Source organism: Puntigrus tetrazona, chromosome 12, assembly GCF_018831695.1.
Source record: "Puntigrus tetrazona isolate hp1 chromosome 12, ASM1883169v1, whole genome shotgun sequence".
NCBI classification, from domain to species: domain Eukaryota; kingdom Metazoa; phylum Chordata; class Actinopteri; order Cypriniformes; family Cyprinidae; genus Puntigrus; species Puntigrus tetrazona.
The window spans coordinates 4,393,453-4,399,452 of NC_056710.1; the positions used below are offsets into that span (position 1 = coordinate 4,393,453).

The window sequence follows — 6,000 nt, forward strand, 5'->3', positions numbered from 1 at the left end:
GTCGTGGAAAGCCAAGTCTTTTCCTCTCGCATGTGGAGTGCAGATCTTAACCTGATCAAACACACCTGAATGGGCTAATCAAGACCTTAGGGTCTGTCCACAAAAGGCAGTCAGCTGTGTTGCCCTGAAACTCAAAATTGTTTGTTTTCAACCAAAAACTTTCAGTGACTGGCCTTGGCTGTTTCCATTTTTTGGGACGATTTATTGCCTTTAGCTATTGTTTTTTTATTCCAGTTATTTTTTCAGCTTTTTGCAGTGAAAATTGATGTTCCGGTTCAACTGGGTGCCTCTGTTGAAAGGAGCAGGCTAAGGAAAGCAAAAAGCGGCAGACTTTGTTCAGGCACAGCAACCACAAGAGCCACAACCCGCTCTGGCATGCCCCCCTCAGAAACCGGAGCCTTAGCGCTTTACATCGCTGGCCACGCTCCCAGTGGGTAGGTGCTACACACTCCAACATTTTCGAAGTTCACATATGCGACCTTGCCTCAAGCACACCTCTTGGTTTTACTTGTTTAAAGTAAAACTGCCGGCAGATCGGATCAAGGACACATTTAACGCGGTTTCAGAGGGTCTGTCACAACATCACTGAGTGCACATGCAGCCTTGCTTGGCTAAACCATTGCTGGCAGCGGTGGATTCGAACCCACGCCCCTGAGAGACTGGAGCCTCAAATCCAGCGCCTTAGACCACTCGGCCACGCTACCCCACACAACTGCCCACACGTGGGCGCTTTTTGCACTCTCTCACTCGGCTCGGCCATAAGAGTCTTGAAAAAAAAACACAGACGCACTGGCAGCGAGTGTGGATTCGAACCCACGCCCCCGAAGAGACTGGAGCCTTAATCCAGCGCCTTAGACCGGGCCGGGCCACGCTACCCCACAAAGCCAACTTACTTGGGCTGATTTTTTCGCATCTAGTTACGGAGTGCAGATAGTTTTTGTTCAAATGCACCTGGATGTGTGTCAAGAGCCTGACACAAGAGCCTTCCAAGAGCCTGCTCTGGCACGCACCCGAAGAGACTGGACCCTTAATCCAGTGTCTTTGGGTAGGTGCTCCACTGGTAGAGGCGCTGGAGGTAGAGGAAAAGACATCTGGCAGGGTCTTTTGGGATAGGTGCTCCACTGGTAGAGGCGCTGGAGGTAGAGGATGAGACATCTGGTATGTCCCTGGCGGTCGTGGAAAGCCAAGTCTTTTTCCCTCTCGCATGTGGAGTGCAGATCTTAACCTGATCAAACACACCTGAATGGGCTAATCAAGACCTTAGGGTCTGTCCACAAAAGGCAGTCAGCTGAATTGCCTGAAACTCAAAATTGTTTGTTTTCAACCAAAAACTTTCAGTGACTGGCCTTGGCTGTTTCATTTTTGGGACGATTTATTGCCTTTAGCTATTGTTTTTTTTATTCCAGTTATTTTTTCAGCTTTGCAGTGAAAAATTGATGTTCAGGTTCAACAGGGTGCCTCTGTTGGAAAGGAGCAGGCTAAGGAAAGCAAAAGCTGGCAGACTTTGTTCAGGCACAGCAACCACAAGAGCCACAACCCGCTCTGGCATGCCCCCGTAGAAACCGGAGCCTTAGCGCTTTACATCGCCACGCTTCCCAGTGGGGTAGGTGCTACACACTCCAACATTTTCGGAAGTTCACATATGCGACCTTGCCTCAAGCACACCTCTTGGTTTTACTTGTTTAAAGTAAAAATGCCGCAGATCTGGGATCAAGGACACTTTAACGCGGTTTCGTAGGGTCTGTCACAACATCACTGGAGTGCACATGCAGCCTTGCTTGGCTAAACCATTGCTGGCAGCGGATTCAAACCACGCCCCCCCTGAGACTGGAGCCTAAATCCAGCGCCTTAGACCACTCCGGCCACGCTACCCCACACAACTGCCCACCGTGGGCGCACTCTCATACTCGGCTCTGCCATAAGAGTCTTGAAAAAAACACAGATGCACTGGCAGCGGTGGATTCTGGAACCCACGCCCCAGAAGAGACTGGAGCCTTAATCCAGCGCCTTAGACCGCTCGCCACGCTACCTCATAAAGCCAACTTACTTGGGCTGATTTTTTTCGCATCTAGTTACGGAGTGCAGATAGGTTTTTGTTCAAATGCACCTGGATGTGTGTCAAGAGCCTGACACAAGAGCCTTCCAAGAGCCTGCTCTGGCACGCACTGAAGAGACTGGACCCTTAATCCAGTGTCTTTGGGTAGGTGCTCCACTGGTAGAGGCGCTGGAGGTAGAGGAAAAGACATCTGGCAGGGTCTTTGGGCAGGTGTTCCACTGGTAGAGGCGCTGGAGGTAGAGGATGAGACATCTGGTATGTCCCAAGCGGTCGCGGAAAGCCAAGTCTTTCCCCTCTCGCATGTGGAGTGCAGATCTTAACCTGATCAAACACACCTGAATGGGCTAATCAAGACCTTAGGGTCTGTCCACAAAAAGGCAGTCAGCTGCGTTGCCGCATGAAACTCAAAATTGTTTGTTTTCAACCAAAAACTTTGAGTGACTGGCCTTGGCATTTCCATTTTTTGGGATTTCCATTTATTTGTCTTTAGCTTATTGTTTTTTTATTCCAGTTATTTTTTTTCAGTTTGCAGTGAAAATTGATTCCAGGTTGCACTGCGCCTCTGTTGGAAAGGAGCAGGCTAAGGAAACAAGCGGCAGACTTTTGTTCAGGCACAGCAACCACAAGAGCCACAACCCGGCTCTGGCATGCCCCGTAGAGAGACCGGAGCCTTAGCGCTTTACGCCGCTTGGCCACGCTTCCCAGTGGGTAGGTGCTACACCTCCAACATTTTCAGAAGTTCACATATGCCGACCTTGCCTCCAAAGCACACCTCTTGGTTTTACTTGTTTAAAAAGTAAAACTGCTGGCAGATCAAGATCTGGCGACACCTTAACGTGGTTTCGCAGGGTCTGTCACAACATCACTGAGTGCACATGCAGCCTTGCTTGGCTAAACCATTGCTGGCAGCGGTGGGATTCGAACCCACGCCCCTGAGAGACTGGAGCCTAAATCCAGCGCTTTAGACCACTCGGGCCACGCTACCCCACACAACTGCCCACCGTGGGCGCTTTTTGCACTCTCACTCTCGGCTCCACCATAAGAGTCTTGAAAAAAACACAGAGCCTTTTGGCAGGTGGGATTCGATCCCACGCCCCGAAGAGACTGGAGCCTTAATCCAGCGCCTTAGGACCGCTCAAGCCACGCTACCCCACAAAGCCGACTTACTTGGGCTGATTTTTTGCGCATCTAGTTACTGAGTGCAGATAGTTTTTGTTCAAATGCACCTGGATGTGTGTCAAGAGCCTGACACAAGAGCCTTCCAAGAGCCTGCTCGGGCACGCACACCGAAGAGACTGGACCCTTAATCCAGTGTCTTTGGGTAGGTGCTCCACTGGTAGAGGCGCTGGAGGTAGAGGAAAAGACATCTGGCAGGGTCTTTGGGTAGGTGCTCCACTGGTAGAGGCGCTGGAGGTAGAGGATGAGACATCTGGTATGTCCCTGGCGGTCGTGGAAAGCCAAGTCTTTTCCCTCTCGCATGTGGAGTGCAGATCTTAACCTGATCAAACCACACCTGAATGGGCTAAATCAAGACCTTAGGGTCTGTCCACAAAAGGCAGTCAGCTGTATTTGCCCTGAAACTCAAAAATTGTTTGTTTTCAACCAAAAAACTTTCAGTGACTGGTCTTGGCTGTTTCCATTTTTTAGGACGATTTATTGCCTTTAGCTATTGTTTTTTTATTCCAGTTATTTTTCAGCTTTTACAGTGAAAAATTGATGTTCCGGGTTCAACTGGGTGCCTCTGTTGGAAAGGAGCAGGCTAGAAAAGGAAAGCAAAAGCGGCAGACTTTGTTCAGGCACAGCAACCAAGAGCCACAAATCCGCTCTGGCATGCCCCCAGCTGAACCAGGCCTTAGCGCTTTACATCGGCCAGCCCGCTTCCCAGTGGGTAGGTACTACACACTCCAACATTTTCGAAGTTCATAACTGCGACCTGTTTCAAGCACACCTCACGTGGTTTTACTTGTTTAAAGTAAAAACTGGCCGACAGAATCGGATCAAGGACACCTAACATGGTTCAGAGGGTCTGTCCACAACATCACTGGAGTGCACATGCACAGCGCTTGGCTAAACCATTGCGGCGGCGGTGGGGATCTGACCCCCCCACAGAGACTGGAGCCTTAATCCAGCGCCTTTAGACCACTCGGCCACACTCACCCCACGCAACTGCGCCACAGTGGGCGCTTTGCACTCTCACCTCGGCTCCGGCCATAAAGAGTCTTGAAAAAAAACACAGACAGCACTGGCAGCTGTGGGATTCGAACCACGCCCCCAAGAGATTGGAGCCTTAATCCAGCGCCTTAGACCGGGCCTGGCTACGCTCAATGCCTACAAAGCCAACTTACTTGGGCTGATTTTTTTCGCATCTAGTTACGGAGTGCAGATAGTTTTTGTTCAAATGCGCCTGGATGTGTGTCAAGAGCCTGACACAAGAGGCCTCCCAAGAGCCTGCTCCTGGCACGCGACCAAGAGACTGGACCCTTAATCCAGTGTTCTTGGGCAGGTGCTCCACTGGTAGAGGCTGGAGGTAGAGGAAAAGACATCTGGCAGGGTCTTTGGATAGGTGCTCCACTGGTAGAGGCGCTGGAGGTAGAGTGATGAGACATCTAATTATGTCCCCTGGCCCAGTCCTAGAAAGCCAAGTCTTTTCCCTCTCGCATGTGGAGTACAGATCTTAACCTGATCAAACCACACCTGAATATGACTAACTCAAGACCTTATTAGGGTCTATCACAAAAAGGTAGTCAGCTGTAATTTGCTGAAACTCAAAATTGTTTGTTTTCAACCAAAAACTTTCAGTGACTGGTCTTAGCTGTTTCCATTTTGGGGCGATTTATTGCCTTTCAGCTATTGTTTTTTTATTCCAGTTATTTTTTCAGCTTTACGGTGAAAAATTGATGTTCTGGAGGTTCAACTGGGTGCTCTCTGCTGGAAAAGGAGCAGGCTAAGGAAAACAAGCGCGCAGACTTTGTTCAGGCACAGCAACCACAAGAGCCACAACCCGGCTCTGGCATGCCCCGTCAGAGATACCGGAGCCTTAGCGCTTTACGCCGGCAGCCCACGCTTCCTGCGGGTGGGTGCTGCACTCCAACATTTCGAAGTTCACATATACGACTTTACCTCAAGCACACCTCCTTTGGTTTTACTTGTTTGCATGCAAAAAGGCCGGCAGATCAAGGACACTTTAACGCGGTTTCGTGGGGTCTGTCACTGTATCACTGAGTGTGCACATGCAGCCTTGCTTGGCTAAAAACCATTGCTGGCAGCGGAGGGATTCGAACCCACGCCCCTGAGAGACTGGAGCCTAAATCAGCCACTTAGACCACCCTTTCACGCCATTCTACGCACTGCGCACAATGCGGCGCTTTTGCACTCTCACTCGGCTCGGCCATAAGAGTCTTGAAAAAGAAACACAGACGCACTGGCAGCGGTGGACTTCGAACCACGCTTGAAGAGGCTGGGAGCCTTAATCCAGCGCCTTAGACCGCTCGACCACGCTACCCCCACAAAGCCAGCTTACTTGGGCTGATTTTTTCACCCATCTGAATTACGAATTGTAGATAGTTTTTTGTTCAAATGCACCTGGATGTGTGTGTCAGAGCCTGACTTTAAGAGCTTCCAAGAGCCTGCTCTGGCACGCATAGCACCCGAAGAGACTGGACCCTTAATCCAGTGTCTTGGGCAGGTGCTCCACTGAAATGAGGCAGCTGGAGGTAGAGGAAAAGATATCTGGTAGGGTCTGCAGATGGAGTACTCACTAGTAGAGGCGCTTCAGAGAGTAGAGGATGAGACATCTTGGTATGTCCCTGGCGGTAAGTGGAAAGCCAAGTCTTTTTTTCCTCTCGCATGTGGAGGTAGATCTTAACTCGATCAAACACACCTGAATGGCTTAACAAGACCTTAGGTCTGTCTACAAAAGGCAGTCATTGCGTTCTGAAACTCAA

The 6,000-nt window shown here is 50.1% G+C and overlaps 1 non-coding gene across 1 annotated transcript; it reads right to left on the bottom strand.

Moving 5' to 3' along the window:
* Positions 1-2,959: 2,959 nt before the first annotated feature.
* trnal-uag lies at positions 2,960-3,041 on the bottom strand. The gene has a single exon. It is a non-coding gene; the product is annotated as a tRNA-Leu (tRNA).
* Positions 3,042-6,000: the final 2,959 nt, after the last annotated feature.